The following is a 14325-nucleotide window of genomic DNA, read 5'->3' on the forward strand; positions in this document are numbered from 1 at the left end:
CTCATCACTCTCTATCACTCTCTGACAGTCTCTGACACTCTCAGACACTCTCTATCACTCTCAGACACTCTCTATCACTCTCAGACACTCTCTATCACTCTCTGACATTCTCTGAACCTCTCAGACACTCTCTATCACTCTCTGACACTTTCTATCACTCTCTATTACTCTCTGAAACACTCTGATACTTTCTGACACTCTCAGACACTCTCTCTCACTCTCTATCAAACTCTGACAGTCTCTGACATTCTCTGACACTTTCTATCACTCTCTGTCACTCTCTGTTGCTCTGTGACACACTCAGACATTCTTTGACACTCTCTGACACACTCTGACAATCTCAGACACTTTCTATCACTATCTGACACTCTCTATCACTCTCTGACACTCTCAGACACTCTCTATCAATCTCTGACACTCTCAGACAGTCTCTGACACTCTCTGACACACGCTGACAATCTCTGACACTCTCTATCACTCTCTGACATACTCTGTCACTCACAGACACTCTCAGACACTCTCGATCACTCTCTGACATTCTCTATCACTCTCTGACACTCTCTGACACTCAAAGACACTCTCTATCACACTCTATCACTCTCTGACACTCTTGGACACTCTCTATTACTCTCAGACACTCTCTATCAATCTCAGACACTCTCTATCACTCTCAGACACTCTCTATCACTCTCTGACACTCTCTGACACTCAAAGACACTCTCTATCACACTCTATCACTCTCTATCACTCTCTGACACTCTTGGACACTCTCTATCACTCTCTGATACTCTCTGACAGTCTCTGACACTCTCAGACACTCTCTATCAATCTCAGACACTTTCTATCACTCTCAGACACTCTCTATCACTCTCTGACATTCACTGAAACTCTCAGACACTCTCTATCACTCTCTGACACTCTTAGACACACTCTATCACTCTCTGACACTTTCTATCACTCTCTATCACTCTCTGACAAACTCTGACACTTTCTGACACTCTCAGACACTCTCTGACACTTTATATCACTCTCTGAATCTCTCAGACACTCTCTGACACTTTCTATCACACTCTGACACCTTCTGACACTCTCAGATAATCTCAGACAATCTCAGACACTCTCTATCACTCTCTGACACTCTCTATCACTTTCTGACACTCTCAGACTCTCTCTATCACTCTCTGACACTCTCTATCACTCACTGACACTCTCTGATACACTCTGACACTCTCAGACACTCTCTATCACGCACTATCACTCTCTGACACACTCTGACAATCTCTGACACCCTCAGACACTCTCAGACACTCTCTAAACACTCTCTGACACTCACTGACACTCTCAGACACTCTCTATCACTCTGTGACACTCTCTGACATTCTCAGCCACTCTCTATCACTCTCTATCACTCTCTGGCACACTCTGACACACTCTGACCATCTCTGACACTATCTGACACTCTCTGACACACTCTGACACACTCAGACACTCTCTATCATTCTCTATCACTGTCTATCACTCTATGAAACTCTCTGACACTCTCCATCACTCTCTATCACTCTCTGGCACACTCTGACTCACTCTGACCATCTCTGACACTATCTGACACTCTCTGACACACTCTGACACACTCAGACACTCTCTATCACTCTCTATCACTGTCTATCACTCTCCATAACACTCCATCACACTCTGACACACTCTGACACACTCTGACACACTCTGACACTCTCAGACACTCTCTATCACTCTCAATCAATCTCTGACACACTCTGACACTCTCAGACACTCTCTATCACTCTCTATCACTCTCTGACACTCTCCGACATTCTCAGAAACTCCCTATCACTCTCTATCACTCGCTGACACTCTCAGACACTCTCTATCACTCTCTATCACTCGCTGACACTCTCAGACATGCTCTGTTACTCTCTGACACTCTCAGACACTCTCTATCACTCTGTGACACTCTCTGACATTCTCAGCCACTCTCTATCACTCTCTATCACTCTCTGACACACTCTGACAATCTCTGACACTCTCAGACACTGTCTATCACTCTATATCACTCGCTGACACTCTCAGACACTCTCAGACACTCTCTATCACTCTCTGACACTCACTGAAACTCTCAGACACGCGCTATCACTCTCTGACACTCTCAGACACTCTCTATCACTCTCTATCACTCTCTGACACTCTCTGACATTCTCAGAAACTCCCTATCACTCTCTATCACTCGCTGACACTCTCAGACACTCTCAGACACTCTCTATCACTCTCTATCACTCGCTGACACTCTCAGACACTCTCAGAAACTCTCTATCACTCTGTGGCACTCACTGAAACTCTCAGAAACTCTCTGTCTCTCTCAGACACTCTCTCTCACTCTCTGACACTCTCTGATACTCCCTGACACACCCACACACTCTCTGACACACTCTATCACTCTCTGACACTCTCTGACACACTCTGACACTCTCTGACACTCTCTATCACTCTCTGATACTCTCTGACACTCTCTGACACACTCTATCGCTCTCTGACATTCTCTGACACACTCTGACACTCTCTGACATTGTCAGACACTCTCCATCACTCTCCATCACTCTCTGACACACTCTGACACAATATGACATTCTCTGACACTCTCAGACACTCTCTATCACTCTCTGACACTGACTGACACCCTCAGACACTCTCTGTCACTCTCAGACACTCTCAGACACTCTCAGACACTTTCTATCACTCTCTGACACACTCTGAAACTCTCTATCACTCTCTGACACAATTTGACACTCTCTATCACTCTCTGACACTCTCAGACACTCTCTATCACTCTATGACACTCTCAGACACTCTCTATCATTCTCTGACACTCTCTGACACACTCTGACACTCACTGACACTCTCAGACACTCTCAGACACTCGCTATCACTCTCTGACACTCTCTGATACTCTCTGACACACCCACAATCTCTCTGACACTCTCTATCACTCTCTGACACTCTCTGACACACTCTGACACTCTCTGACACTCTCTATCACTCTCTGACACTCTCTGACACTCTCTGACACACTCTATCGCTCTCTGACAATCTCTGACACACTCTGACACTCTCTGACACTGTCAGACACTCTCCATCACTCTCCATCACTCTCTGACACACTCTGACACAATCTGACATTCTCTGACACTCTCAGACACTCTCTATCACTCTCTGACACTGACTGACACCCTCAGACACTCTCTGTCTCTCTCAGACACTCTCAGACACTCTCTATCACTCTCTGACACTTTCTATCACTCTCTGACACTCTCTGACACTCACTGAAACTCTCAGAAACTCTCTGTCTCTCTCAGACACTCTCTCTCACTCTCTGATACTCTCTGACACACCCACACTCTCTCTGACACTCTCTATCACTCTCTGACACTCTCTGACACACTCTGACACTCTCTGACACTCTCTATCACTCTCTGATACTCTCTGACACTCTCTGACACACTCTATCGCTCTCTGATATTCTCTGACACACTCTGACACTCTCTGACATTGTCAGACACTCTCCATCACTCTCCATCACTCTCTGACACACTCTGACACAATCTGACATTCTCTGACACTCTCAGACACTCTCTATCACTCTCTGACACTGACTGACACCCTCAGACACTCTCTGTCACTCTCAGACACTCTCAGACTCTCTCTATCACTCTCTGACACTTTCTATCACTCTCTGACACTCTCTGACACACTCTGAAACTCTGTATCACTCTCTATCACTCTCGATCACTCTCTGACACAATTTGACACTCTCTATAACTCTCTGACACTCTCTGACACTCTCAGACACTCTCTATCACTCTATGACACTCTCAGACACTCTCTATCATTCTCTGACACTCTCTGACACACTCTGACACTCTCTGACACTCTCAGACACTCTCAGACACTCTCAGACACTCTCTATCACTCTCTGACACTCTCAGACACTCTCTATCACCCTCAGACACTCTCTATCACTCTCTGACACTCTCAGACACTCTCTCTCACTCTCTATCAAACTCTGACACACTCTGACAGTCTCTGACATTCTCTGACACTTTCTATTACTCTCTGTCACTCTCTGTTGCTCTCTGACACACTCAGACATTATCTGACAGTCTCTGACACACACTGACAATCTCAGACACTTTCTATCACTCTCTGACACTCTCTATCACTCTCTGACACTCTCAGACATTCTCTATCAATCTCTGACACTCTCAGACAGTCTCTATCACTCACTGTCACTCTCTATCACTCTCTGACACTCTCTGACGCACTCTGACACTCTCAGACACTCTCTATCACTCACTATCACTCTCTGACACACTCTGACACTTTCTGACACTTCTCACACACTCTCTATCACTCTATATCCCTCTCTGTTACTCTCTGACACACTCTGACACACTCTGACACTCTCGGACACTCTCTGACACTTTCTATCACACTCTGACACCCTCTGACACTCTCAGATAATCTCAGACAATCTCAGACACTCTCTATCACTCTCTGACACTCTCTATCACTTTCTGACACTCTCAGACACTCTCTGTCACTCTCTGACACTATCACTCACTGACACTCTCTGACACACTCTGACACTCTCAGACACTCTCTATCACTCACTATCACTCTCTGAAACACTCTGACAATCTCTGACACTCTCAGACACTCTCAGACACTCTCTAAACACTCTCTGACACTCTCTATCACTCTATGACACTCCCAGACACTCTCTATCATTCTCTGACACACTCTGACACTCTCTGACACTCTCAGACACTCTCAGACACTCGCTATCATTCTCTGACACTCTCTGACACTCTCTGACACTCTCTATCACTCTCTATCACTCTCTGAGAGTCTCTGACAGTCTCAAACATTCTCTGAACATCTCAGACACTCTCTATCACTCTCTGACATTCTCACACACTCTCTCTCACTCTCTATCAAACTCTGACACACTCTGACAGTCTCTGACATTCTCTGACACTTTCTATCACTCTCTGTCACTCTCTGTTGCTCTCTGACACACTCAGACATTCTCTGACAGTCTCTGACACACACTGACAATCTCAGACACTTTCTATCACTCTCTGACACTCTCTATCACTCTCTGACACTCTCAGACACTCTCTATCAATCTCTGACACTCTCAGACAGTCTCTATCACTCACTGTCACTCTCTATCGCTCTCTGACACTCTCTGACACACTCTGACACTCTCAGACACTCTCAGACACTCTCTATCACTCTCTATCACTCTCTGACACACTCTGACACTTTCTGACACTCTCAGACACTCTCTATCACACTCTATCACTCTGTTACTCTCTGACACACTCTGACACTCTCTGACACTCTCTGACACTCTCTGACACATTCTGACAATCTCTGACTCTCTCTATCACTCTCTGACATACTCTGTCACTCACAGACACTCTCAGACACTCTCGATCACTCTCTGACATTCTCTATCACTTGCTGACACTCTCTGACACTCAAAGACACTCTCTATCACACTCTGTCACTCTCTATCACTCTCTGACTCTCTCGGACACTCTCTATCACTCTCTGATACTCTCTGACAGTCTCTGACACTCTCAGACACTCTCTATCAATTTCAGACACTCTCTATCACTCTCAGACACCCTCTATCACTCTCTGACATTCTCTGAAACTCTCAGGCACTCTCTATCACTCTCTGACACTGACTGACACCCTCAGACACTCTCTGTCACTCTCAGACACTCTCAGACACTCTCTATCACTCTCTGACACTTTCTATCACTCTCTGACACTCTCAGACACTCTCTATCACTCTATGACACTCTCAGACACTCTCTATCATTCTCTGACACTCTCTGACACACTCTGACACTCTCTGACACTCTCAGACACTCTCAGACACTCGCTATCACTCTCTGACACTCTCTGATACTCTCAGACACTCTCTATCACTCTCAGACACTCTCTATCACTCTCTGACACTCTCAGACACTCTCTCTCACTCTCTATCAAACTCTGACACACTCTGACAGTCTCTGACATTCTCTGACAATTTCTATTACTCTCTGTCACTCTCTGTTGCTCTCTGACACACTCAGACATTCTCTGACAGTCTCTGACACACACTGACAAACTCATGCACTTTCTATCACTCTCTGCCACTCTATATCACTCTCTGACACTCTCAGACATTCTCTATCAATCTCTGACACTCTCAGACAGTCTCTATCACTCACTGTCACTCTCTGACACACTCTGACACTTTCTGACACTCTCACACACTCTCTATCACTCTCTATCCCTCTCTGTTACTCTCTGACACACTCTGACACACTCTGACACTCTCGGACACTCTCTGACACTTTCTATCACACTCTGACACCCTCTGACACTCTCAGATAATCTCAGACAATCTCAGACACTCTCTATCACTCTCTGACACTCTCTATCACTTTCTGACACTCTCAGACACTCTCTGTCACTCTCTGACACTCTCTATCACTCACTGACACTCTCTGACACACTCTGACACTCTCAGACACTCTCTAAACACTCTCTGACACTCTCTATCACTCTCTATCACTCTCTGGCACACTCTGACACTCTCTGACCAACTCTGACACTCTCCATCACTCTCTGACACTGTCTGACACTTTCCGACACTCTCAGACACTCTCTACCACTCTCTGTCAATCTCTGACACTCTCTGATACACTCTGACACTTCCTGACACTCTCTGACACTCTCCATCACTCTCTGACACTCTCTATGACTCTCTGAAACTTTCAGACACTCTCTGACACTCTCTATCACTCTATATCTCTCTCTGACAGTCTCTGACACTCTCAGACACTCTCTATCACTCTCAGACACTCTCTATCACTCTCTGACATTCTCTGAACCTCTCAGACACTCTCTATCACTCTATGACACTCTCAGACACTCTCTATCATTCTCTGACACACTCTGACACTCTCTGACACTCTCAGACACTCTCAGACACTCGCTATCACTCTCTGACACTCTCTGACACTCTCTGACACTCTCTGACACTCTCTATCACTCTCTATCACTCTCTGAGAGTCTCTGACAATCTCAGACACTCTCTATCACTCTCAGACACTCTCTATCACTCTCTGACATTCTCTGAACATCTCAGACACTCTCTATCACTCTCTGACATTCTCAGACACTCTCTCTCACTCTCTATCAAACTCTGACACACTCTGACACTCTCTGACACTCTCTGACACTCACTATCACTCTCTGTCACTCTCTGACAGTCTCTGACACGCTCAGACACTCTCTATCACTCTCAGACACTCTCTATCACTCTCTGACATTCTCTGAAACTCTCAGACACTCTCTATCACTCTCTGACACTCTCAGACACTCTCTATCAATCTCTGACACTCTCAGACACTCTCTCTCACTCTCTATCAAACTCTGACACACTCTGACAGTCTCTGACATTCTCTGACAATTTCTATTACTCTCTGTCACTCTCTGTTGCTCTCTGACACACTCAGACATTCTCTGACAGTCTCTGACACACACTGACAACCTCATGCACTTTCTATCACTCTCTGCCACTCTATATCACTCTCTGACACTCTCAGACATTCTCTATCAATCTCTGACAATCTCAGACAGTCTCTATCACTCACTGTCACTCTCTGACACACTCTGACACTTTCTGACACTCTCACACACTCTCTATCACTCTCTATCCCTCTCTGTTACTCTCTGACACACTCTGACACACTCTGACACTCTCGGGCACTCTCTGACACTTTCTATCACACTCTGACACCCTCTGACACTCTCAGATAATCTCAGACAATCTCAGACACTCTCTATCACTCTCTGACACTCTCTATCACTTTCTGACACTCTCAGACACTCTCTGTCACTCTCTGACACTCTCTATCACTCACTGACACTCTCTGACACACTCTGACACTCTCAGACACTCTCTAAACACTCTCTGACACTCTCTATCACTCTCTATCACTCTCTGGCACACTCTGACACTCTCTGACACTCTCTGACACTCTCCATCACTCTCTGACACTGTCTGACACTTTCCGACACTCTCAGACACTCTCTACCACTCTCTGTCAATCTCTGACACTCTCTGATACACTCTGACACTTCCTGACACTCTCTGACACTCTCCATCACTCTCTGACACTCTCTATGACTCTCTGAAACTTTCAGACACTCTCTGACACTCTCTATCACTCTATATCTCTCTCTGACAGTCTCTGACACTCTCAGACACTCTCTATCACTCTCAGACACTCTCTATCACTCTCTGACATTCTCTGAACCTCTCAGACACTCTCTATCACTCTATGACACTCTCAGACACTCTCTATCATTCTCTGACACACTCTGACAATCTCTGACACTCTCTGACACTCTCAGACACTCTCAGACACTCGCTATCACTCTCTGACACTCTCTGACACTCTCTGACACTCTCTGACACTCTCTATCACTCTCTATCACTCTCTGAGAGTCTCTGACAATCTCAGACACTCTCTATCACTCTCAGACACTCTCTATCACTCTCTGACATTCTCTGAACATCTCAGACACTCTCTATCACTCTCTGACATTCTCAGACACTCTCTCTCACTCTCTATCAAACTCTGACACACTCTGACACTCTCTGACACTCTCTGACACTCACTATCACTCTCTGTCACTCTCTGACAGTCTCTGACACGCTCAGACACTCTCTATCACTCTCAGACACTCTCTATCACTCTCTGACATTCTCTGAAACTCTCAGACACTCTCTATCACTCTCTGACACTCTCAGACACTCTCTATCAATCTCTGACACTCTCAGACAGTCTCTATCACTCACTGTCACTCTCTATCGCTCTCTGACACTCTCTGACACACTCTGACACTTTCTGACACACTCAGACACTCTCTCTCTCACTCTCTATCACTCTCTGACACACTCTGACACTTTCTGACACTCTCAGACACTCTCTATCACACTCTATCACTCTCTGTTACTCTCTGACACACTCTGACACTCTCTGACACTCTCTGACACTCTCTGACACATTCTGACAATCTCTGACTCTCTCTATCACTCTCTGACATACTCTGTCACTCACAGACACTCTCAGACACTCTCGATCACTCTCTGACATTCTCTATCACTTGCTGACACTCTCTGACACTCAAAGACACTCTCTATCACACTCTGTCACTCTCTATCACTCTCTGACTCTCTCGGACACTCTCTATCACTCTCTGATACTCTCTGACAGTCTCTGACACTCTCAGACACTCTCTATCAATCTCAGACACTCTCTATCACTCTCAGACACCCTCTATCACTCTCTGACATTCTCTGAAACTCTCAGGCACTCTCTATCACTCTCTGACACTGACTGACACCCTCAGACACTCTCTGTCACTCTCAGACACTCTCAGACACTCTCTATCACTCTCTGACACTTTCTATCACTCTCTGACACTCTCAGACACTCTCTATCACTCTATGACACTCTCAGACACTCTCTATCATTCTCTGACACTCTCTGACACACTCTGACACTCTCTGACACTCTCAGACACTCTCAGACACTCGCTATCACTCTCTGACACTCTCTGATACTCTCAGACACTCTCTATCACTCTCAGACACTCTCTATCATTCTCTGACACTCTCAGACACTCTCTCTCACTCTCTATCAAACTCTGACACACTCTGACAGTCTCTGACATTCTCTGACAATTTCTATTACTCTCTGTCACTCTCTGTTGCTCTCTGACACACTCAGACATTCTCTGACAGTCTCTGACACACACTGACAAACTCAGGCACTTTCTATCACTCTCTGCCACTCTATATCACTCTCTGACACTCTCAGACATTCTCTATCAATCTCTGACACTCTCAGACAGTCTCTATCACTCACTGTCACTCTCTATCACTCTCTGTCACTCTCTGACGCACTCTGATACTCTCAGATACTCTCTATCACTCACTATCACTCTCTGACACACTCTGACACTTTCTGACACTCTCACACACTCTCTATCACTCTCTATCCCTCTCTGTTACTCTCTGACACACTCTGACACACTCTGACACTCTCGGACACTCTCTGACACTTTCTATCACACTCTGACACCCTCTGACACTCTCAGATAATCTCAGACAATCTCAGACACTCTCTATCACTCTCTGACACTCTCTATCACTTTCTGACACTCTCAGACACTCTCTGTCACTCTCTGACACCCTCTATCACTCACTGACACTCTCTGACACACTCTGACACTCTCAGACACTCTCTATCACTCACTATCACTCTCTGAAACACTCTGGTAATCTCTGACACTCTCAGACACTCTCAGACACTCTCTAAACACTCTCTGACACTCTCTATCACTCTCTATCACTCTCTGGCACACTCTGACACTCTCTGACACTCTCTGACACTCTCCATCACTCTCCGACACTGTCTGACACTTTCCGACACTCTCAGACACTCTCTACCACTCTCTGTCAATCTCTGACACTCTCTGATACACTCTGACACTTCCTGACACTCTCTGACACTCTCCATCACTCTCTGACACTCTCTGACAATCTCAGACACTCTCTGACACTCTCTATGACTCTCTGAAACTTTCAGACACTCTCTGACACTCTCTATCACTCTATATCTCTCTCTGACAGTCTCTGACACTCTCAGACACTCTCTATCACTCTCAGACACTCTCTATCACTCTCTGACATTCTCTGAACCTCTCAGACACTCTCTATCACTCTATGACACTCTCAGACACTCTCTATCATTCTCTGACACTCTCTGACACTCTCTGACACTCTCTGACACTCTCAGACACTCTCAGACACTCGCTATCACTCTCTGACACTCTCTGACACTCTCTGACACTCTCTATCACTCTCTGAGAGTCTCTGACAATCTCAGACACTCTCTATCACTCTCAGACACTCTCTATCACTCTCTGACATTCTCTGAACATCTCAGACACTCTCTATCACTCTCTGACATTCTCAGACACTCTCTCTCACTCTCTATCAAACTCTGACACACTCTGACAGTCTCTGACATTCTCTGACACTTTCTATCACTCTCTGTCACTCTCTGTTGCTCTCTGACACACTCAGACATTCTCTGACAGTCTCTGACAAACACTGACAATCTCAGACACTTTCTATCACTCTCTGACACTCTCTATCACTCTCTGACACTCTCAGACACTCTCTATCAATCTCTGACACTCTCAGACAGTCTCTATCACTCACTGTCACTCTCTATCGCTCTCTGACACTCTCTGACACACTCTGACACTTTCTGACACTCTCAGACACTCTCTATCACACTCTATCCCTCTCTGTTACTCTCTGACACACTCTGACACTCTCTGACACTCTCTGACACTCTCTGACACTCTCTGACACATTCTGACAATCTCTGACACTCTCTATCACTCTCTGACACAATTTGACACTCTCTATCACTCTCTGACACTCTCAGACACTCTCTATCACTCTATGACACTCTCAGACACTCTCTATCTTTCTCTGACACTCTCTGACACACTCTGACACTCTCTGACACTCTCAGACACTCTCAGACACTCGCTATCACTCTCTGACACTCTCTATAACTCTCAGACACTCTCTATCTCTCTCTGACACTCTCAGACACTCTCTATCACTCTATGACACTCTCAGACACTCTCTATCATTCTCTGACACTCTCTGACACACTCTGACACTCTCTGACACTCTCAGACACTCTCAGACACTCGCTATCACTCTCTGACACTCTCTATAACTCTCAGACACTCTCTATCACTCTCTGACACTCTCAGACACTCTCTCTCACTCTCTATCAAACTCTGACACACTCTGACAGTCTCTGACATTCTCTGCACTTTCTATTACTCTCTGTCAATCTCTGACACTCTCTGACACACTCAGACATTCTCTGACACACTCTGACACACTCTGACACTCTCGGACACTCTCTGACACTTTCTATCACACTCTGACACCCTCTGACACTCTCAGATAATCCCAGACAATCTCAGACACTCTCTATCACTCTCTGACACTCTCTATCACTTTCTGACACTCTCAGACACTCTCTGTCACTCTCTGACACTCTCTATTACTCACTGACACTCTCTGACACACTCTGACACTCTCAGACACTCTCTATCACTCACTATCACTCTCTGAAACACTCTGACAATCTCTGACACTCTCAGACACTCTCAGACACTCTCTAAACACTCTCTGACACTCTCTATCACTCTCTATCACTCTCTGGCACACTCTGACTCTCTCTGACACTCTCTGACACTCTCCATCACTCTCTGACACTGTCTGACACTTTCCGACACTCTCAGACACTCTCTACCACTCTCTGTCAATCTCTGACACTCTCTGACACTCTCTGATACACTCTGACACTTCCTGACACTCTCTGACACTCTCCATCACTCTCTGACACTCTCTGACAATCTCAGACACTCTCTGACACTCTCTATGACTCTCTGAAACTTTCAGACACTCTCTGAAACTCTCGATCACTCTCTGACAGTCTCTGACACTCTCAGACACTCTCTATCACTCTCAGACACTCTCTATCACTCTCTGACATTCTCTGAACCTCTCAGACACTCTCTATCACTCTATGACACTCTCAGACACTCTCTATCATTCTCTGACACACTCTGACACTCTCAGTCACTCTCAGACACTCGCTATCACTCTCTGACACTCTCTGACACTCTCTGACACTCTCTGACACTCTCTATCACTCTCTATCACTCTCTGAGAGTCTCTGACAATCTCAGACACTCTCTATCACTCTCAGACACTCTCAGACACTCTCTATCACTCTCAGACACTCTCTATCACTCTCTGACATTCTCTGAACCTCTCAGACACTCTCTATCACTCTATGACACTCTCAGACACTCTCTATCATTCTCTGACACACTCTGACACTCTCTGACACTCTCTGACACTCTCTGACACTCTCAGTCACTCTCAGACACTCGCTATCACTCTCTGACACTCTCTGACACTCTCTGACACTCTCTGACACTCTCTATCACTCTCTATCACTCTCTGAGAGTCTCTGACAATCTCAGACACTGTCTATCACTCTCAGACACTCTCTATCATTCTCTGACATTCTCTGAACATCTCAGACACTCTCTATCACTCTCTGACATTCTCAGACACTCTCTCTCACTCTCTATCAAACTCTGACACACTCTGACAGTCTCTGACATTCTCTGACACTTTCTATCACTCTCTGTCACTCTCTGTTGCTCTCTGACACACTCAGACATTCTCTGACAGTCTCTGACACACACTGACCATCTCAGACACTTTCTATCACTCTCTGACACTCTCTATCACTCTCTGACACTCTCAGACACTCTCTATCAATCTCTGACACTCTCAGACAGTCTCTATCACTCACTGTCACTCTCTATCGCTCTCTGACACTCTCTGACACACTCTGACACTCTCAGACACTCTCTATCACTCTCTATCACTCTCTGACACACTCTGACACACTCTGACACACTCTGACACTCTCGGACACTCTCTGACACTTTCTATCACACTCTGACACCCTCTGACACTCTCAGATAATCCCAGACAATCTCAGACACTCTCTATCACTCTCTGACACTCTCTATCACGTTCTGACACTCTCAGACACTCTCTGTCACTCTCTGACACTCTCTATCACTCACTGACACTCTCTGACACACTCTGACACTCTCAGACACTCTCTATCACTCACTATCACTCTCTGAAACACTCTGACAATCTCTGACACTCTCAGACACTCTCAGACACTCTCTAAACACTCTCTGACACTCTCTATCACTCTCTATCACTCTCTGGCACACTCTGACTCTCTCTGACACTCTCTGACACTCTCCATCACTCTCTGACACTGTCTGACACTTTCCGACACTCTCAGACACTCTCTACCACTCTCTGTCAATCTCTGACACTCTCTGACACTCTCTGATACACTCTGACACTTCCTGACACTCTCTGACACTCTCCATCACTCTCTGACACTCTCTGACAATCTCAGACACTCTCTGACACTCTCTATGACTCTCTGAAACTTTCAGACTCTCTCTGACACTCTCTATCACTCTCTGACATTCTCTGAACCTCTCAGACACTCTCTATCACTCTATGACACTCTC

Source organism: Heterodontus francisci, chromosome 46 (assembly GCF_036365525.1).
Source record: "Heterodontus francisci isolate sHetFra1 chromosome 46, sHetFra1.hap1, whole genome shotgun sequence".
Taxonomy (NCBI): Eukaryota; Metazoa; Chordata; class Chondrichthyes; order Heterodontiformes; family Heterodontidae; genus Heterodontus; species Heterodontus francisci.